The sequence below is a fragment of the Streptopelia decaocto genome (assembly GCF_964273445.1).
Source record: "Streptopelia decaocto genome assembly, chromosome: 1".
Taxonomy (NCBI): Eukaryota; Metazoa; Chordata; class Aves; order Columbiformes; family Columbidae; genus Streptopelia; species Streptopelia decaocto.
In genome coordinates this window covers 177,972,352-177,996,036 of record NC_138663.1, presented here as the reverse complement: position 1 = coordinate 177,996,036, position 23,685 = coordinate 177,972,352, and positions in this window count along the sequence as shown.

Below are 23,685 nucleotides of genomic sequence, written 5' to 3'. Positions count from 1 at the left end.
CAGTTTTGTGTGGAAGATTAAAGACCTAGAACAAAAATACCAGCAGACAAAATTGTCTTAAAAAAAGTAAATTACTTTAAAAGCAAAATTGCGTATCAACATTCTCTCAAGTTCCAAAATGACATGCAGAAGAGTAAGCTAAAGCAGAGGTTCTAACATCTGCCTACTCTACTCCAGCTACAGGACTGTGATAGTCCACCCTGAAGTCTCAGCCTCTTTTGTACCCTTTATTGTCTATTATTATTACTAATATTTGTTTTATATTCTTTCTTGAGTGCAGGAAGGGGCTTCCTGTGTTTTGATTCTAAAATACGGACTAGTTTTCAAGTTTCATCACTTCTCTTGCTGTGTAGAAGAGAATGTTTTAATTAGGGTGTGTGTTTGCAGGATCTAGTGAAATTTATATAAAGATTTTAGGGCATTTCTTATTGCCTCTGCACTTTACCTCCAATACTGCGCAGTCCTTTGGGACAAAAGTACTAGAAAAAAAAATGTTACATGGATTCTGCTTTTAACTACTAGGAAAAGCAAAGCTTGTTCGTCTGGGATCCAGTAGAGGCTTACAGGAGGGCCTGCTGAATCAGCCTCGTATTTGCACTGTTTTCTTTTCCTCTGAGATTTGTTCTCTTAACCCATCTCACTGAAGTGTTCATTCAGTACTACCTGCAATCATATGGAAGTTCTGTATATAACTGTTACTGTTTTCTATGTCACTTGTCAAATTCTTCCTCTTATAACACCTGTGCTATTACTTTAAATACAATATAATGCCTTAAATGGCTCAGATATCATTGTGGCAGTCATTGACCTCATATATTTATTTTGGCATTAATTACTCTGTGGACTTAAGATTTTGTGACTGAAGTGCATTTCTTCCTGACAGTTTAGACTGAAATTAGACTTATCCATTTGTAATAATAGCTTTCTTTTATGAGAAAATAACAAGTTGAATTTACATACTAAATAGTAAATTTTATTGTTTATATGGATGAATATTCTTTCAAGCATTAATTAAGTACTCAACACCTATATGTCCAGGTTATTGTATTTTAAGGGGAAATGTATTTTAATAGTTTTAATAGAACTGTGTTAACGACATTTCATTCAGTGTTCTCTTGCACTATTGCAATTGTCCATATCGAGAGAAAAGGAAAGGAGAAGGCAGATGGACTGACAGACAGCAAAAGGAAATCATCCTTTTAGCATCAATTCAGGGAGATCCTCAGGCTCTAAATTTTAAAGATGTTTGCAACTTGAGCACTGTAAAGATAATCAGAAACCAAATACAGTCAACCAAATAGGATAAAAAGAAAACAAAACAAAATCATCAAAAGGAAAACTTAATTTAGTGATGATGTCTGTGTGATTACTCCATGTCCATCTACCTACAGCTGGAAAAAAACAGTGAATAGCAAAAAAGAAAAAAAAAAAAAAGAAGTCAGACTGTATCTTTGCAATTCTGTAACAAAAAATGCTTGATACAGGTAAATTATAAATTGAACGCTTGTTTGACATCTTTTGGTCCATTTCCTTTGAAGTGAGCACTTAAATGTTAATATTAGACTCCATAAACAAGTATAACAAAAAGGGCACCCACAACAAAGATGAAAGAACATAAAAGGCCTGAAGTTGACAGTATAAGTACCAAATCTGATAGAACACAGCAGTTATAGAAACATGAAACATGTTGAAAACATCATAATTATGACTGGTTAGAGATCAAAGAGATATGTGCAATAAAAGCATTAAAAAATAACTCTGTTGTAAACATGAATGATAGCTATGAGATAATATTTAGGAGGCATTATTTAATTAAAAATAAAATATTTTTATGACACGGATTTTTTTAAATTTATGTGCTCACTTCAGTTGCTTAAAATTAAGGTATTACAATTTGAGTATGAATGTACGTATTTTAGATGTATGTAGGTTTTATCCTTTGAGTATATATGTGCATACACATACACGTACATACATATATATGCACACAGAGGAAAACACACATATATACAAATATTTGTATGTGTCTATGTGCATAATTCTTAAGATTGTTTGAGCATGATCGTTTAAGATCGTGCTGTCAATAGCTGATAACAACTAGGGGAAAATATTTCACAATCCATAGAAGATCAGTCTTTACTATTGTAAGATTTCCCTTAAAAGTGAAGATATGAAAGTATGATACTTGAAATCTAACAAAACAGGGCACCTACAAGGTGTGGTATTCCAATTACACAAGAAGTCTCATCAGTTTGTTTTTTTTTTCCTTTTTTTTTTTTTTTTTTTTTTTTTTAAGAGGAGATACCCTACGTGACGGAATATGCCAGATGGTCCACAATAATAGATATTTTCACCAACACAGAGTTTGCCTGTACTGGTTTTAATGGGGATAGAGTTAATTTTCTTCCTAGTAGCTGGTACAGTGTTGTGTTTTAGATTTAATATGAGAACAATGTTGATAATACACTGATGTTCTAGTTATTGCCAAGTAATGCTTATACCAAGCCAAGGACTTTTCAGGCTGCAGGTGTACAAGAAGCTGAGAGAGAGCAAAGCCAGGACAGTTGACCCAAACTGGCCAAGAGGGTATTCCTTACCCTGTGACATCATGCTCAGCATATAAACTGGAGTTGGCCAGGGGGCAAATAGTGCTAATTGGGAGCCAACAGGCTATTGGTGTTGAGGAAAGTGAATAACTTCTTTGCATATCACTTGATTTGTATGTATTATTAGTATAATTATTTATTATTACTTTCTCTTTCTGTGTTGTCCTGTCAATTTGTTTATCTCTCAACTTGGAGGTTTTTTTTCCTTTCCCCCCTTTTGAGTCACTGCTCTGTCAAAATTGAGGGGGTTAAGTGAGCGGCTCTCTGGTCCTAGTTTCCAGCTGGAGTTAAACCATAACACTACCTCAGAACATATTGAACATCAAGTAGATGTCTTCTAACTTTAGAATTGATTCCAAAGACAAAATGAACCACACCAAAGAAGTGTCTGTTTGCATCCACTACCTATAAAAGGTCCTACAGTGATCATCTTATTTTATAAAAGTCTAGACCCATCCTTTTGCAGCCAAGCTGTACATAATTCACTGCTTCTCTCACACAGAAGAACTAGCATAAACATGACACAAATGTGTTCCTCTGCCATGTGCTTACAAACGAAATATGGATGCATCTTCACCTTTTTCAGAGGCAGGAAAAGTATGTAGGGCCATATATTCTCAGTGGAAAGGTTTTCTGTGAACAGTGTTATTAGAAAATCCAGATGCTGCCGAGAGAAAAGGATGTTTCCTGGAAGCTCTGGCTAGTAGACCAATTACAAGATTAGAATTCTGAGTTACAGAAAATTTAAGTAACATTTGAAAATGTTCTTGTGAGGACCTGGTATAAAAAATAAAGTAACCTTATGTTAACTTTGAGTTTCTAGCAGCAACAAATCTTTTTCAGTTTTCCAAACTCAGAGATATGGAGAAGGTTTTAAGTCTGAATCGGCTGCAACTTACCTTATACCCCTGAAACTAAAGTTTCCTTATATTTTGTTTGTTCAGTTCTTTGAATGGTTGTTTTCAATTTCAGATGTTCAGATTGTTTTAATGTAACAAAATAAAATAAAAAATGTATCTCCAGCAAATTGCAGTAAGCTTTGACAACAAATAATTTTAGGATTATATATTTGTTTGCAAAACCTGTGTAGAAAGTACCTATTTTCCCATTACTGCCAGCTTACAAACTCCATTCTTCTGCACTGAAATTGAAACCCCTCTCTTTTTCTCTAATTCCCAAGCTTTAAGTTGTGCTTATAGCCAGCTGACACAGTGGATGTTACAGTGTTACAGTTGGTCATTTTGTCCATGCCAGCCCAAGTCAATAGTAAGAGTTAGATACTAAGTTTACAGATTGTCCTTTGTCAGGAAATCTGCACAAGATAGTGACGGCAAGAAAGAACTGTGGAGGACTGAACAGGTACAAAGTTTTGTAACATGAACTGGTTTAGGATTTCCTAGTGCCTCTTTTTTTTAAATTTTTTTTTTTTTTTGTTTCTCTCTTATTTTGCTACTGCCTTGGGACAAGAAGCAATTGGCAGAAGCTGAAACACAGGAGGCTCTTCCTGAACATCAGCAAACACTTTTTTTCATCGTGATGGTGATCAAGCACTGGTACAAGTCTCCCAGCCAGGCTGTGGATTCTCCATCCTTGGAGACATTCAAGCATTGTCTGGACAAGATCCTGGGCAACTGACTCTAGATGGTCCTGATTGAGCAGAAGGCTGGAACAGATAATAGCCTGAGGTCCCTTCCAACCTCAACCATTCTATGATTCTGAGATCTACTTATTAGGTTTCCAGTAATGTTCTTATTTAGGGTTCAAACACTTTATTAGTGAAATGGTGTTTAGTAAGAGCATTGTTGAGTGATAGGAGAAAATTTTGTGAGGAAGTGTTTAAATTTTGTAGAATATCATATGTGCTCTAAGAAGGATATGAAATACAGCATTACTGCTTTGGGGTTCTATGTCTAAGTACTGATGCTCCACAGTGTATGACGTATCAATAACTGTATCAAAATGGGGATAACACAGGTTACACTTGTGAAAAATGCTTTCAGAGGTGGGAAGAAGAAAGCCTGTGGCTGATTAATAAAAGATATTAAATCAAGAAGATAGCAACTCTTTTGACTAACAGGCTTTAGCAGCAGTTGAATAGACTCAGAGTTGAGAAAGTGAAAATTATTCTTGCATTTGGCCATGTATTTTGGTAACTGGTAATGAGACAAAGATGATAAAAAGGAATGAAAAAATAGATAGTATTACTAGGAATTATATATTTGTGTGAAAAATCTTATTGCCTAATTTGAAAGTGCTAGGAAGGTAAATAGCAAAAACAATGATACAGAAAGCCCTTGAATTAGTATCTGCCCAGTCTTTGAGATAAATGTAGTTAAAATAAAAGATATATAAATATATTTACAGATTTTAAATCCAAAAGGGACCATTAAAATCACCCAGTTTCACCAGGGTTTTAGTGCAATAATTGTAAAAATATTTTATCCTTGTTAAGCATATACTCCTCTATAACATGTAAATTAAAAATTTCAGAATAAAAACTTGGAATTTTAAGAATATGAGGTTTTGATATAAAATCTCATTCTCAAGTATGATTACCTGTTCCATGTACTTTTGATTAGTAATTTGTCCCTGTAAACTTGAGAACAACTTGTAACAGGAAACAAAAAAATCAACTTGATAGTTACCACAGTAACTGACTGAGGTGATTTCATTTTTTGGCTTTTAAGTGCTCATGTCAAAATTGAAGTTCCGATGAACTTTTTTTCCATTGGAAATATATCACAGAAAGCAAAAATTCAAAGCAAAGAAAGGTAAGAACTAGAATCTAATGAACCTGATTTAGAAAAGAAGGCTTTTATTGTAATGTATAGTGTATTCTAAAACAAGATATTTGCTATATTGTGGTCAGGAAGAAGATGCAAATAAGTATGTAAAACTATGTATATAAATAGTGTAAAAATAATGAAGGAATTGTTTTTTCCATCATTACAAATACTTGCCTAGGAAATTCTAGCAAAAACTGTGAAAAAATTAGGAGATACAAAAGTCCTCAAGATTAAAAAATGGGAGAAAAAAATCTGAGATATATTTCAGACTGTCAAAATTGATTTCATTATCCTTCATCATGAATTATATTCAATTTAAGGAGGCTGCAGCTGCATTATTCTTAAAGATCTGCCCTCCAATGATGTAAATAACAAGGAAATAGACAAAAAAGGTTTATAATTCTCTAGGAATTATGACTATTTAATGAATTAATGATCCGTTGATTAACTAATTAGTCTATAAATGGGTGGGTTGAATTAGGTGTAGTTTTGAGCAGGAATAACAATTTTTTTTTCCCACTAGCACACATGGAAAATACACTGGAATTTAAAATGGGTCACATTTTGTCCAGAATACCTGTTTCCATCACATTTCTTTCCAGCCTCTGTTTAGGCAGTATCCCCGAATTGTCAGAAAAGTTTAAAATATGCTGTAAATAACAACTATGTAGTTCTGAAACTGGTGTCACATTTACCTTTTCTGCTTTGCTTTTCCAGTAAGAGAAGAGGAGTTGATAGCATCTCATGTATTTCTCAGTTGCTGGATGGCATTAATTTATACTTTTTTTTTTTTTTTTCTAGTAGGTCTTTGTATAGTGTTTCTCTGGACAGACAAAAGTTTATTTAGGGACTATAAATTATGAAGCTGCCATAGAAGTCAATTTTTTCTTTTAAGCTTCTGCTCTTGAGGACCTAGCTCCTCCTCATCCACCCAGTAAAGGGGAAGACCAAGACAATTATTTCACTAAAATTTGCATCCAAATCAGATTATTTTAATGACTTTTTTTTTTTTTTTTCCCCAGTTTTGCAGGAATAACCCATGTGTGTGTCTCAAAGAGTGAACTGGGAAAGTGTTTGTCTGAAAAATGCTGATTTCTCCAAAGCATTTTTTTTCCATAGACACACACTACTTTCATTAAAAAATGTGTTTGGAACTTTGTCTTACAAGTAGAACAAAAATTTCTAGTTAAAATAGAGAAAATACTAATCAACCTTAGATAAGCAAACAGTGTGAATAGAGCAGTGAACACTTAGTAGGAAACATGACACTTTAATTCAAATTTCTGCTCTGTCTAGTTCAGACCTGAGACTTGAATCTTTGCCTTTTACATTGCAGGTGAGTGCCATTACTACAGTTTTAAAGGCCATACCGGAGTTTTGTTTCTGTCTCATATTGAAAAAAGTAGGGAAAAAAAAAATACACTGTAAAGAGCCCATAATTCTTTACTGAGGTCTGAGAGTTGAGGTACAGAATGTTCTTTAGATGTGTATTACTGTGAAATAACTTCACTCTCTTATTCATACATGAGTCCTATCCTCTGAGCAGCCACACAACACATCATAGTTTATTCTTGGGATGTCCTTTAGAGAAAACTAAGTGATGTCTTCCAAGTAAATCAGGGTATAGCTCTGAGAACCTGTTCTCTACTGGCAGTGTGGATGAAGTTATTTCCCCTTGGCAAGTGCATCATCAGCTCCTCCTATTCCAACAGCTTTCCAGATACCCACCACTTTATTCCTGAGCACAATAACTAGAGACATGCAGCATGCTTTCAGAAGCATGCTGTAAAACATCATTATGTTCAGTCTCCATATGATGCTCATGTGGTTTCAGTAATAATAACAACAATAATAATAACAAAATTAACAATAAAAATCTATATGCTTTAGGAACATGAAGGCGCCATACATCACTCATAAAGAGGTCAAGAACTAAGTGCTATGCCATATCGACTGAATCAGTCCCACTATGTGGTGTACTGGCCTTGAGCCATGGAATTGCGAACCACATTTTGTCAACTGAACAAGTGGTCGATGATGACTCCTCAGCAGTTTGAATACAGCCTTTGCTTTGCCTGAGTCAGAGCAAGGGCTCCAAATTAGTTCTCTTCCATCTCACTTGAATACATTAACCACTGCACTACCAAAAGGGCACCATCAGGTTCTCAGGAAAGAAAGCTTATGGCTTTGGCTTTGGCTGTCATGCACATGAGTTCTGAGAGAGTCAAGTCTTAAGAAAAACCCCTATTCATGATTTCATAGTGGCTTCTGGCTACGTCAGAAAACATTCTCCAACACAACTCTTAAGTATCTAGCTTTCTACCTGCATTATATAACTGTAAAACTCAAGTATCACTATGAATTAAAAAAACAAAGGATTAAAATAAATGTATTAAAGGGTTCAGTCAAAGTTCTCACTGTAGAATCTCCCTTTACAGAACTTTCCCTTCAACACTAGCTGTTGGTGGTTAGCCCTCAAAAGCCAAGGTATTTAAATGTGCTTCTTTCTAACACTGTTTCATTGTCATCATAGGTGGGCAGAGATGACATCCTGAAACAGAACGCCCAGCTGAGGCTACAAGAACTTTTTCAGTCACATTAATCACTCCACTGAAGTTTGGCTTGTAATACCTTGCATACAGCAAAATAAATAAACTCCCACATCAATAACTCATTCAACCACATGGAATTATACTTACCACATGACTGACCATAGTATTGACTTTAAACTAACAGCTATCCGGCTTTTTCATCAATCCAACAGTACCAGTTGCTTCCACTCTTTTCTCTCTTCTTCTGGTCCTATTTATTTTTTTCTTTTTCCCCAGCTCCCAACCTTTTACTATGCCTTGATCCTTTCTGCCCCGTTTTCACTGGTAAAGTCAGAAGTGGACACCTTCGGGTGATATGTTTTATTAGCTGGCATGTGATTTACAAGTCAGAAATCCCACATATGAGGCCATAGGGCTTTATTATGACATTTATGGTCACGTAGCTATAACATAAAACATTTTCTCCAGTTCAAATTATTATCACCAATAATATTTTGTTGGAAAGAAAGCATAATTGGAAGACAAAACCCAAAGTAATATTTCTTAACTGCAAAATTTTGTAGTTTAAGGGACAGTCCAGGAAAGCACAGGAGTTTCCACTATTCAGGTCGCTTAAACTAGACTGACCAGCACACTGTGCAGTATGCAGTAAGGAATAGCCTTGTGGTGGTAGAGAAACAGGGCAGATAACTGGAAGACTTTCCTATTTCCAGTTTCTTTTTTTCTATGTTTGCAGCCGATGTGAAATTCAGGTAAAGGCAGATGAGTGTCTGGTCAATTGTGTTAAAAAGAGGACAAGGAGATAAACTTGATATTTCAAGAGGCCTTGTAAAAAAGAGAGATGAGAAAACAAACATAGACCTTGAGGCTAAAATCTTACTTTGCAAAGAAAAGTCCTGTAAGTATTTCTTTTTCAACTTGCTATAGAAGAAGCTTTATATAGTAAATATCATCGTATTTGGAGAGCTCAGCATCTGTTATTCTTTCTTATTGATTAAAGTACTTTAAATACCAGGACTCATGTGACCAAGACAGTATTAGCTTGAAATAAACTGTTGCTCTCTTGCTATTAGTTGAAAGCATTGCAGTATTTAAAAACTAAGAGACAGGTATTATTCCTGCAGAGTGAACAAATGGCAAATGGAAATATGCAAATTGATTTTGTCAGGAGCATAAAATATGCAGTCCTTTCAGTTTTGCTTTATTTTTTATTGTTATCTGCAAAGATTTACTATTAAAATTAGGATATTTAAGACAGGAAGCATTTTTACAATATTTTATTTGTCATCTTTTAACAATACAATGAGTGTATTTCCTTTTATTTGGTTCTATATTTAATTTTTCCCCATTTGACAGTTTAGGACAGAAATCTGGTTTGTACAATAAATCTATTTAAATGCCATTATATTTTTGGAATATATGCTTTTTCAGTGGGGGATACTTTTATCCTTACTGAGTACGCTTAGGAAAGATGTAAAGTGAAATTAAACTAAAGCAACCAAGTTGATCTGCCATAGAGGTTAAATAGGGTGATGCATGTAAATCCTAAAATGGGCATCTCATATTCTAATAGCTGTACTTCCACAATGAAGTGGAAGTGGTTTTTAGTGGTTTTTTTAAGCATCATCTGTGTAAATGTATTTAATTGTGAAATCCCTTGAACTGCTTCAACTCTAGAACTTATTGCCAAGTGGGTGGCCAGTTGCACTTACTATTTGCATTATTGTGGAAAACAAGGTGTTTTATCCCTCCTGTGCCTTGGGGCCAGAGCTGAACTCAAGTTTCAGAAACAGCCACCAACCAAAGGCTGAGGTTGCTAAGGCAATATTCTGACTAGACACATCACTTCAACAATCTACCCTACCTCCTTTCTAATGACTGGTACCCATTGCTGGATAGCTTTTGCCTGCTGAGTGCAAGGTGGTTGTGGTTGTCCTGAAATACAGTAGGTGTTTCTACAGGCATTCATTGCAAAAAGCCTGCTCTTATGGTCTTAAGCATTCATTTAGAACACTTAGGGAGTATTCAGTAGAGGAATACGGGACATGATTTCAAAGTGGGAAAAGAAAAGGACAAGAAAGTTAGAAGACTAATAGAAGTTAAGGCTGTACTTCCACAGCTTTCCTTTACCATGCAGCAGAGAGGAGCCTATGACATTAGGTATGAAAAAGAGAGCAAGAGAGACTGACATCCTAATCCCTCTTGCAAGCAAAAGGGTAGAAAAGTGTCTGGAGAAGTGCAGGGAATGATCGTATCTTTGACCAGGAACAAAAGGGAATAAACTGTTCTGTGAAAGGAAATAAAACAAATCAAAAAGGGGAGCGAGTGGTCATGGCTGAGTCACTGTCTGTTTACTAGTTTACTCTTGGGGTTTTTTTCACCTCTGAATCATAAATCCTAGAGAAAGGTAAGAAAAAAGGTTTTATACAACTTGTCTATCCTCATGCTTCTATGAACTCGTGAATGCAGTAATGACAATCAAGTCCTGAAAATTTTGACTTTGTCATCCAATAAACACACAACTGAAAGAAATCATTCAACCAAACATCCTTTCACTCTAAATAGATTTCAAATAAGCTGATTTAGGTTTATAGGCAGACTACAAACAGAATTTGAGATTTTGTTATTTTAAAAATTGCTGTGTAACACTTGGTATTAGGCGTGGTTAAGCTACATCTGATTCAATGAGCTGAAGAATGGAAACAGGACAGCTTACAAGTATAACAAATGTCTAGGTTTTAGAAACCACTGATTAATTTTAATTCTGTATCTTATTATTTTTCTTCTTTCTTCAACTGTTGTATCTTTCAGTATGTTTTAAATAAAAGTGTTGAAATAAACTGTTTCACCAAAGGGTGATTTGAGAGCCTACATATGGTACTAGATGCCCTAGGATATCTGAGACATATATGACCTTGGCAAATGCAACACTGGAACTGCAGGAAATCCATGCCCTTCTAGAGATGCAGCTGGAAGCCTAGAAGAATGACCAAAGGTGCCTAGCCTGTCTCTAGCCATATATCTTTAGGCAACTGATTCCTATGTCAGCTCTGACTTACTGTTCTTACAAAGACTCCTGGGTGATACTTTTTTCTGGGGCCCAAAATTTATCTGCAATGATGCTCGTGAAATGGAAAATCCTATATTTGTGAAGATTTAGTTAATAATGGACTTCAACAGGTTTATATGGTTTAACTAAGGTAGAATTTGGCAGTAGTGTTTTCAGCCCATCACTTTTCTTTTTCAACTGTCTACAGCAAACCTAACATTGTTTGTTGAAGTACTTTCGTGAATAGAGATGGAGAAAAAAAAAATAAGCACATTGTTTCTATTGTGTTTTACTTCTCATGGTAGATTTTTTCCAGTTGCCATTCAACACTTTCAGTGCTTTAACTCTGGTAGGGTTAAACACTTTCAGTGTTTTAACCCTGGTAGGCAGATATGCACCACGTAACAACTTCCTCACATGCTCTCCCCCTGCCCCTGCACCTCCCCAACAAAAACAAAACAAAACAACACAAAAACAAAAACAAAGAAAAACAAAGCTGAGGAAAACAAGTGAAAAAAAACCAAAACCAATACAAATTGTTCACCACCAGACAGTTGATGGCGTGCTAGTTGCCAACCAATGGCAGCCCCTGCAAACCTCCCTCCACAACCCAATTTTTATTGCTGAGCATGACATCATGTGGTATGGAATAGCCCTTTGGCCAGTTGGGATCAGCCATCTGAGCTGTATTCCCTCCTGACTTCTTGTGCACCCCCAGACTACTTGCTGGTGAGAAGCAGAAAAGGCTTTGATGCTGTGCAAGCACTGCTCTGCAATAACTAAAACATGGTATGTTATGAACACTGTTTTCACTACAAATCCAAAACATGGACCCATACAAATTACAATGAAGAATATTTAATCTATCCCATCCAAAATCGATAAAAGTACATATGGCACATGCCCTACAAACCTGTATTCACTTACTATTGCTAGTATTTTTTTCTGTCTCTGAATTTGATAAGCAAAATTGATTCCATGCAAAAATAAGAATTATCCTCTGTCTTCCCCTTATTTTCACTACTCCAGTTTTTTCTTCACTTTCTCATGGTTGTTTCTAGGATTTTTAAATTTCTTTAAAACTTCATTATTTAAAATTTTTCTCTTGCATATATTAAGATTATCTATATTGCTTGTTAACTTACTTTGGTCTGTTTCCCTGTCTGGATTATACTAAATTTTAATTGCCATTTTTTCCATTATTTCCATTTCAATAGTACATTTCCTAAATGTTATAAAATCTTGCTCAAAATTCCATTGAGCATTTCACATTCCCTCAAATTCAGACTTTCTGACATCAAAATTCATGTATTCCTTTTTCTGCTAAGAAGCTTTATAAGTACACCAAATTTAAAGTTTTTCTGTTGGCTGGGTATGGCATATTCTCAATATCAACCCTCTTTATACCTGACTGAGGTGACTACATTATACAGAGAACTGCTTCTAAACCATGTAGGATACTTAGAAATAAAACAAACCCCAAACAACCAGAACAAACAAATGAACACACCACTTCTTTTCCCCCACCATATCTCTCCCAACAATTTATAGCTCCTTAGGAAAAAAAAAAAACAAAACTCCTAGGTTTTTGCTTAATTTCTACTGAAATCAGTATCAAGGTAATCACTTTTCTCTTTGTAAAGTGTAAATCCAAGCTCTAACAAGTCATGATGAGTGTACTGCTGTATCTGCTCTAACTGCCCAAGAGATCTGTAGCTACATCAGTGAACTGCCTGACTGCCTTTATTATCCAAATTTCTATCAAAATTTTCTCCACTGTCATTCCAAGTGTTTGTAACATTTTTCCCAGCAGATTCTATTTCATTTCACAGTAATGTTGCTGTTCTTGCCTCCTGTTTTTTCCTTATCTATGCCTTATATCCTGACACTTTAAATCATCATGCTCTGTATTGATTCAGTAAAGTGCACTGTTCCACTCATTTCATATTGTACATATAAGTGAAAATCAACAAAAAGGTTTGTGAGAAGTGAGGACGACTGACAAATATGTCATTCTTGATTCCAAAGTTTTACACTGATTAGTTGGTGAGCACTCAACAATATGAGTAACCTGACTGAATAGGATTTTGGTGCCTGGGTCCCTAGTGAAATCAATGGGAATGAAAGCTGTGGTCCCTAAATATCTTTGTATTTCTGTCACCTGTAATAACTATCAGTAGGACAGATACAGCTTGCTCAGTGATGTTTAAATTTGTGTGAAGAAAACATAGCAGCATATAAATTTGCAATGAGTTATGAAATTAGAAAGATTATTAAGAGCCTGTTACTTCAGATTTTTATGCTTGTTCTGGTCTGTAATAATAAGTAAGTAGACAATTTAATTGATTTTTATCACATTCTGATTCTTTCTTACTGTGTTTTGGACTCTTCATGTAGAGGGCACCTTTACGGGAAGATCTTTGCCAGTGGCTACATGATAGTGATGAACCAGAAGTCCCATCATCACAAAACCCAGAAGTCCTGCAATCTATAGTTCCTATGAGAAAAGGTAGGGCTTCAGTGGGTGCAAGGATGAACATGATGCTGACCTGAAATAAAATGTTCTGTGTACATTTTCTAAAGAAAAAAAAAAAAAAGAAAAAGAAAAAGAAAAAATAAAAGGTTGGCAATCTGACATTTACCCATGAAAAATGTCAATCTCAAGGAAAACACACATTTCACATTCAGCAGACTTTGATGGAAATTTATCAACAACTCAGAATCACAATATACTGTAATGTCCCTAAAAGGAAAGAATAAAAGTTACAACTGGATAGTTCTTTCAAATTAAAATAAGAAAATCTATAAATATATATGTATAGAATCAGAGCAATGTTTTACTGTGTCAAGTGATAAAATGAATTGTTATCCAAATAGTTTTGGTTTTCTCATCCATCTTTAACTTCACATCTATTTTTAATCTGCCAAATTAATGTGCAAGAATTTTCCTTCCACACCACATTTTTCATTAGGTATTGATGACATGCTGCCAGTTTGTTTGTTTGTTTCTTTTCTTCAGTATAAGAAGTAATTGTAGTTTGTAGTTTTGGGGTTTTTTTTAAGTTACTATTTTTAAGCATCTATTATCATTGTGCTTGGTTTTGTTCAATATAGTGCTGCATATCTTTTCATGTCTTGAACATCTGCAACATATTTGATCTGGGGGACTAAAAAAGCAACCATAAGATGTATACTCCTGATGCAGCAACATAGATATATTACTGACTATTAAATGTAAACATTTATCCCTATAGTTGTAGTTACTGCAGCATGGGATCTTACTTTCCACAGCTGTTTATAATTCTACGTAAAAGGTCTCTTCAGAAAAACAAAAAGATACCTGTTTATGACTATTAATTTTTAACAAGTGGACATCACTATACTACCCCATTCTGAAGTACGACAGATACTTTCTTAGAAGAAAATATTTAATCATTTCTTGTCCGGCTTCATCAACACAAAAGATAGTTTAGTTTGAATTTCCATTTATTTGTGTTATGCACAGTCATCAGCACCTATGAAAAGTGAGCTTAAAAAGATGATAAATGGTAACAGATTGCCCAGAAAGGCTGTAGGTGCCCCATCCCTGGAAACATTCAAGGTCAGGCTGGACAGAGCTCTGAACAACCTTATCTAGTTGAAGATGTAGATGTCCCTGCTTATTGTAGTGAGGTTGGACTAGATGACCTTTGAGGGTACCTTCCAACTCCAGCCTTTCTAAGATTCTATTAACATCCTACACCTAGGCGGAGAAGATGTTAGGAGCTACACCAACCATAAGGCAATAGGAAGCCCAAAGGATTACTTTTATTTTGTGCTCTGTTCCTACAAAACACACACGATTATATAGTAAGACAGATCCAACTCCAGTAAATGATCCAAGTGGTTGTTATTTAGTGGGACAGTATCAGGAAAAAAATAATCTTTCAGAAGCAGCTTCCCTCCTGTGCAAGTGCTAGGGCTGAAGTTTGGACTGATCTTATGTTTTTTTCCCTCAGGATCTACTGGAAGCTGTTTCAATCTTTGCAGAACTTAAAACAATAACTATAACCTCAGTTACCTTACAATGTTTCATGAAGTTTGTAACAATAGAGCATCTTTCTGTACCCACTTCCTGCCTCCAAAAACCTGTGGTCCACTTTTTCAGTGGTTTGCCTCAGGTTAATGCTCTCTTCTTAAATATGATAGATATTTCCTTAACAGAAAATATTTCATATTGGTCTAATAATTTTGCAGTAGTCCCTAAAAGCCTCAGTTCATTTAGGTCATTTTTTTTTTGAGACTTGTGGCTGAAAAACACAGGCTATACCAGCTTCATAAGTCACATTAGCTGGCTGATCCTCAGTTAATGTATGTGTACTCTTAACCCAGCCCACTGCGAGACGACACTGTTTGTTGTAAACTTCAAAGGAAAAAGTTGCAGGTAATATGCAGATTGGGCTGTACCTTTGCCTGTTATGTCTTCTTTACTCAGTCATGTGTGTTTGAGCCTTCTCTGGGAATGCCAAATACCCATCTAAGGTTCGTGATAACGAAAAAATTTATCAAATGCTTGTCACCTTTTCTAAGAAAATGATGCCTGGAAAATATACAGTTAAGCATTATGTATTTTTTCTCTCTCCTAGTAATTCCATTTTTCCACTTATTTCCTGATACAATGCTGTTTTCTTCATTGACCTGAGAGATATACAAGATTCAGAACAGGAACAGTTAACTTCTTTCCTTAATATATTCCCTTCTCTTTTTTATCACCTCTCCTTACGGTCACTGGTCTTTATGTCAGCTCGTTTCTCTTATGCTATGCCTTTAATACACTTACCCTGCCACTTACATGACTGCTCATCTTCCTCTGTCACTTCTTCTAAGTCTAAAAACAGTCATGTGTGCCATCAGTGAAGTTCACATATTCATTTATCATTTGGAGGCAGGCTGTTATTTTTTTCTAAAGTCTGATCCCTTAGCACTACAGCCAACCAATGCTTGCAGTAATCATTTCCCACATTCTCCCTCTTAAAGATGATTAATCCTATCTTTTATAATTCCTTTCCCTTCCTCTGATAAAATGTGGGGGAATAGGCTGTTTGTGGTCAGCAGTTCTCAGGCTGGAAACTCTGAAATCTGATTTAATTCTTTTCTTCTTCTTTTAAATGCAGAGGTGTTGTATTGTGGTTAGGCTCTACAAGTTATCAATCCCTTTTCAGCTAAATTGGTGGGGGAGGATATTTTTTTTGCTGGGACATTTAACTGGTACTGAAGAAGCAGGAGTTAAGTTGCTCTCTTTGTTGCAGATTTTCTGTCTGACTATGGGCAGCTCACCATTTCTCTGTATCTCATTTCCAAGACAGTAACATGGAAGAAAAATATTTTCTGCTTTTCATCTTTTGTCAGGATGCTCAGAGAGAGAAACACTTTTTTTCTGTAACACTTAATAAAATTAGACCTTTCTATCAGTTAGGACTTAAACATAAGCATTAAATATTAGTTACAATTTTCTGCTTGTTTCTCAGGGAGAATAGCAGCTGTGGTCTTTTGCACATAGCTTTCTTGAAGAATATTTAGAGTAATGAGTGGTATTCTTCCCTTGTTTTTTGACACAGAAGAGCTATACAAAGATACTTCTTTCACACAACAATCCTTATCTCTTTTTTTTAAAAAAAACCTTTAAATAACCTTTAAATGAAATATTGCAATAGACCAGCATTTTAAGGATGAAAATGCAGTTTTCTAAAAGGTCAGTTCAGTCCTTGAAAATGTTCTCAGTTTAGACAATGCATTATGAGTTCTGCAGAATCTAGTAGCAATTTTCAGCACCACTAACAATAGGGAGTAAATTCCAGTCATTCACAGTAAGATGGCAATGTGGTGACATTTGATGCTTGACTATGTGTGCTTTAAGAAGAAACTGCCTAGTGAGGGGAGAGAACTTTTTGCTAGTTAACTGTATGAATTTTAGATATAGGTGAAAAATAAAACCAGAACTGTTTATAAAGTGATTGCAAGTCATCAGCTGTGTGGTAGTTTCCCCCACCCTCATTTAACAGATAAGAAATGAAATATATCAAATTAATGAATCCCAATGAAACCAATAATCTCACATTTTGTGTACAGTTGTATTTGACAAATGTTTTTATCTTTTACTTCCAGTGAGCCACTACCATTATGTTTTATTTTCTAGATGTATGTCCTTGCTCTGTTAAAACTACAGCAGTTCCACTATGCAGTAAAGCAATAAATTTACTGAACATTCTTCTGAAGTGCCTGCTTGTTTCATAATTGCACTGCCATATCTTTAGTTGTTTTAAAGTATATTGAACTGTCAATGCAGGGGTCAGGAGATTTGAACACTTTGTAGTTTCTCTGCCAATGCCGTTGTTTAACTCAGAAAATAAGCTGCATTACCAAGGGAGTGATGAAATCAAGGATACAGAGAGTCACAAAGACATCAAAATGTTAAACACTGTACACTACAGACATTTCTTAAGAGGGAAAGTGGAATCTCCACATACATTTACTTTGGTTATCAATCAGCAAAGTGTCTAGTAAAACTTGTAAGGAATATAAAACAGACCACAAGGATTTTGCAATTAAAAAAAAAAAAACAAAAAAAAAACTAACAACAACTAAAAAAGTTGTTCTCTGCTCTCAGAGCTAATGTCCCACAGAATCATCTGCCTTTTGACCTTGAAATGTTATACACTTTGTCTCACCCTGGTTTGTTCTCAGTTAGTTGAAATTTAATTCAATTATTTGCTTTTACCTGGAAATCAGCAAACCTTATGGTGCTTTCTTAGAATTTTGCAAGCCCTTTCTGGGTTTTCATAATATTGAAGGCAAACATTACATTTTTCCTCATAATTTCCTAGGAAATGGACAGAATGAAAACAAAATGTCTCTCAGAACTCCTAAGCAGACAGAAGACCATAGGATAATATTTATTTCTATCTAACTTTGTTTTATTCTTAAATAGATGCTCATACTGACAGACAAAACACAGACCCATTTAAAAGACAACAATTTAATGAACTGGGATAATGAATTAGAAAGCCACAATAAAGTTTGAAGATGGATGCTTTAGTGCTTGTGGGAAAGCCAATATTGACATATATCAGAGAGAAAAGAGAGAGCATGCATAATGGGACTTCGTCAAGCCAAAGAGATGAAGGTGTTATAAGGGTTAAGAAGACAGTAAAATTGTGGACATTTTAGCTTAGATGTATATGACTGTGTGATAACAAACCAAGGCTTGTTATGTATGAAGATCCACAAAACTTCCAAAACCACTGTCTTAAGATCCTGGAACTCCTTCTGGTTCACAGTTTAAGGCTAAAAAATTTGGAAATCTCAGTCCAAGTACATTGGTGGACCTTGTGGACAACTAGCAATAGTTAAAATCAAAATTGAATCATGGATTTGCTTATCAGACATCTGCCTCCACTACACCCTACAAGGCACAGATCACAGCCCATCTCAAACCACATCAGAATGTTCTGAAAATAATACTCAGCTCTGCAGAAAACATCCAAGTCAGGACACAGAGAAAGGATCATTAATGCTTTCCTCAATTTTTATCTAAGCTTGTGTACAGCCTCTTCCTGAGTGCTTATTCTACAATAGACTTATGATATTTTCCACTTTTTCTTACTTTAATTGTTATGACATCTTGTTGAAACTTTTATAAAAATAAAGCAATGAAAATGAAGGCTGAGAATTAGGAATCACACACAGAACAAAGGTCAGGGTGACTTCCTAGTTAGCTTGGTGGTTAGAAGCAATCTTCTCTGATTAAGGGAGGAGAGTGAACACAAGTTCTTACCTAAAGCTGTCTTCCATTAATACCTCCAGATATCTTCAGAAGATGCTTAAATATAGCTTGTCTATTTTTTTGGCATAACTTCTCCAAGATAGAGCTTGTTTGTTTGTTTATTCATTTTAGTATTCCCCAGTTGATGATCGCCTTGTCTATAGATTATGATATTGTACTTTTCCCTGTAGTTGACAATACAGTATTTCCCTGAACACATCCATTAAGAACCATTCTGCAAAGGTACTATTTCTAACACATTGCTTTAGTGAAGTCACCTTTTCTGGAATCTTATGCTGAGCTTCTACCTCAGATCTGTCCATGACACAATTCGTTCCACTTCTGGCAATCACTTCCAGGCTTATTGCTGGCCTGTGCCTCATATCTTGTGGGAGGTACTCATAAAAATCCCTGTGGCTGACATTTCTATTCTATTCAGTATAGATTCTCAAACCCTTCTTGTCTCTAGTATCTGAACACAGGTGAATCATGCATTAAGAAATATAGGTAAAATTTGTCATTTAAATTTTATATATTTTCCCATTAACAAATACATGTGTGCTGAGGATAGTTGAGACCCAGATGTTGAGGAAACTGAGGGTAAGGAGAAATAGCCTTTGAACTTGTCCCGTTAGTGTATGGGAAGCCAGTATAAAGAGAGGAGTCAGGTTTGTACTGCAGTAAATTAATACTGTGCTTTACTCAGAAAGTTATACAATTTACACATGGACTGCTGCAGGCACTGTGATTGTGCCTTATAAAACCAATCACTGTTCTCTAGGGTACGTAATTCTGTATATTTGAAAAACAGGAAACTGTTCTTATTCACATTTGGTCTCCAACATATTTTTTTGAATTGTTAGTTTTCATATGATTAGGAGATAATTGCATTTTTCCATTATTTTTTCATCAGTTTTAGACTGGACATCACAAACCAAACAAAAAAGCAAACAACAAATATGTTAGAAAAGTGTCTAGGCTATTATTTTCTTTTAATATCCCCAACAGGAAATAATAACTTCAACACAGTGTAAGGCAGATAGTTGTTACGAAATAAGTGCACATAAAAAGGTTTTGAGTATCCCACTAGACAGCTATCTAATATAATACCAGAGAATACTTCTCTTCTGAGTCCATTTAAATATTGTGACAAACAAGTTACGCCAAATAAAATAGTCAGTTTAAACCTCAGGATTAGATTCAGGTAGACAGGACAGTGAATAAGATTTCTCAAAACCTAGAAAGTTACACAACTAATAATGCCCCAAAGGAAGGGGAATTCTCACTAGAAGTACACAGAGACAGAAAAAAGAGAGAGTACTCAAAAGAGACTTCTGATACCTTAGCAGAAGAAAGGATTTAAAAGTATTAGTCTTAACTTTTGACCTGGCACCACAGTCTTTTGAGACCTCTGCCTTCTGGATGAAAAGGAAGGAGAATGAGAAGATGGATCTTTGTTTCACCTGAACAAATAAGATATTCTTCAACTGTGTGACCTTGACTATATGATTTACCTTATTTGGAAAAATAAACACCAGCAATCTGTGCATATAAATAAGATGTCAAAGTTTAGGCAATACTGAAATAGTTCAGGATTTTTATATATTTATACTTATAATTATGCAGATAGCTAGCTATGAAGAATTTTTTAAGCACAATGATTCTCAAATCACACTCCCAAGAAGGCAAAAGTCTTCAAACATCCTCTGAAGCACTTATTTTTAGACCTATAAATAGTTTTATAAATCTGTTTCACTGAACATTATTTTGAGAGAGCAGTTTAGCTTTCATCTGGGTATTTGTTTATAAGTAATCAGGATATTCATTTATAAGTAATTGTGCAAGACAAGGACAACATACTATTTATCTGCATATGTAATCTTACTTACATAATGCAATGCCATCCATTAACGTGAGCTTATCTTTTTCTACTCCAGCTGAAGAGATATTAAAGAGGGAAAGATAAATAGTCTGATTTTTTACTTTTTTTTTAATGGTTATTTTATTTTAGTGAAATGAAAGCAGTTTCCATGTGTTTGTGCAAAACTTTGAAAAGGATTAAGACTTCTGTTCTATATTTCTTTAATATCCTCAAATAACATTTTTTCTTTGTCTGGAATTCAAGGTTTTCCTTTCTTAATAAAAAAATAAAGTAATTTTATTATTTTCCATATATGAAGTTTACTTTTAATTCACTAAGCTATTATGTCAAATCATAACATATATTGGTCTTTTAGGTACCAATAAGAGGCTTTCTATATCTCTATAAGTAAGAAATAAAAGGAAAATAAGGCAGAGTCCTGAAGTGACCTGTTGCCTGATAAGTATCTCACCAAAGTTCAATATGAGATTTATGCTTGAGAGCTGTTAGTTATGCTGCTGATTCAAAGACATGTAAAATATCCTGTTCAATCTGGAATTATGATGTCAATAAAGGTGGGAGATTTTTGTTGTGCAGTCTCTGAAAATAACTCTCTTCAAAGGCTCAGGCTTGTGACATGCATCAATTCCATCTGAGATGATGGTTCATTGAACCTAGGGAGAAAATTTTTTATGATATTACAATCTTAGATACCTTAGCATAATTACCTGGAACTGAAGAAATTTAAAACCTTGTGTTTGATACAGTGCATGAGAAGAAATGAAGTTATTTCCAATTTTAATCTTCTTTTTGGGGCTACTGGCAAAGGTCACATAGTGTATGAAATGAGTGAAATTCTGGTCTGACTGTAAGACTACATCTATACCAAGAAACAAGCCAGAAACCTTTTTTAAGTCAGCTCAGTATAGATCATAGCTAACAGCTAGATGCTCTAACAAATAATGTAACTGCAAACAACTGATTACTGGGAATGGTCTCTGACCTGAGCTAGCTCCCAGGCTGCTCCTGGGCATTATCTGAGATGGTCCAAGTTCGCAGAAGACAGAGTTGCACTAAGGACTAACAGGAAAGATAACTGCAATTCTAGTGCCTGGGCCCATGCTCTGGCCCTGCTGGTTTTACAGGAAACCAAGCATGGCCTGAAAGTCACAAAAGTGTTCAACAAGATTGTTCAACAAGAGAAAAGAAAAATATCCAAGTTTTTGAAAGTCCAGTTAAACAACTTTGTGTTTAGCAATGCCTACTCTAAAGTGAACCTCTTCAGCTGACTTTTATTTATATCTTGGAGATTTTTCGCCTGTGTTTTAAACAAAAATGCAATTTATCCAGAAGGCAAGATGACATTTCAGTTTCTTTAGAAAATAATAGATAACTAGAAAAAGAGAGAAAACATCATATGTTTTTGTTGCATTTTTTTTTAAGCAGGATGTTTTAGAAACCTTATCTCAGTAAAACAAACAACCTTCTCCTTCAGCTGTGAACAATGGCAACAAAAAACTTCTACTACAGTCTTAAAATCTGCAGAATAGAAAACTCTTTTATAGTCATAGAAAAATATTGTAGAGCTTTAGAAGATGCAACAACTGAAGCCCCAGCCCTTAGCGAATTCTGACAAAAAAGAGAATGTCCCACTGGCCAGCTTTAATTGTTCTTCATGCACTTGAAAATGCCACATAAATGTGAAAGATCCAGTTACTGTATTTGCTATGTGTGTTTGATAAAAGACACATCAATCATTACCAGTTATGAGATGTTTCCATAAGGACTTAAAAGGGAAACACAGCTCAGTTTTTGTCCTGCAGACAGCATCCAGCAAAGTCCTTGCTGTAGTTGAGCTGGCTGCAGAACTATCAGCCCTGCCTTTTGCTCTGACTTTCTGAAAGGCTGTTTATTTCCTTTGTGACAGATAAAGATGGGTGTAATTATTGTTAACGGGCAGGAAGGAAGAATGGGGTACAAATTCTGCTTATGCTGTTTGGTTTCTCTTCCATCTTTCTCCCTTTGCTTTTAAATTCATTTTTTCTTCAGGTGCCCTTACCAGTTTCTCACCCTCACTGTCCTTCAGTCTTGTTTCCCTGTACAAAATGTATAACAAGTTATACTGTAAGAAATGCTTCACTAATTCCTTTGAAGGTCAAAAAGGTAAAGGCTATGTTGTCACTGAGCTCTGGTACTGAAGGGCAGTGTCTTAGCCATCAGCTTAGAAGATATTAGAGAAAGTCATCATCTCATTTGTTACATTGCATGGAGTGCAAAGAGTGAGTGAAAATAAAAGCCAAACAATGAGTTAAAAGTAAAACTAAATAAATTGCTAAAAAAATGGTTATTCATTTTGATTCCAAGCCCAGCTCCAACAAAATTTCCAATTAAGCTCCAATGAATATTTACATGGTTTCTCTAAAGACAAGACGTACTGAACATGTCCCACACCAGCTTATGTCAAAAAACTATTCGGGAAAGAATATGCATTAAGTCCTTCTCTTGAATGATGTAGATCCAAAACACCTCAGAGGGAGAGCAGATTTAACCCGGGTCTATAGCACCCTGGGTAAGTTCCCGAACTGCTAGATAAAAAGCTCTTTCAATGATTTTACAAATCTTTATTCACTTTTTACTTTTTTTTTTTTTTTTTTTTTTTAATTTGATGCATCCCTCAAGGGAATAATGAAATTTCAAATTCAACTTGAAATATCTCATAGATGCATACTAGATTTTAAGTTTAGCTATATTTTATGTGCATATATATATATATATATATATATGGGTTTGTGTTTTTTTTTTTTTTTTTTGACAGAAGAAACATGCCTGGGTCAACTTACAACATTTATGCCTAAATGACCTTCATGTACAGAGAGACATTCACATATGTAGCAACATTGTAATTGCTGTATCTTTCTTTGGAACTCCATCAATCACTGACAGTTCTGCTTTTAAAGGTACATGCTCTGGATGAACATAACAGGTTTTTTTCATCCATTTTGACAGCTTCTGTAACAGATAGCAAGATGT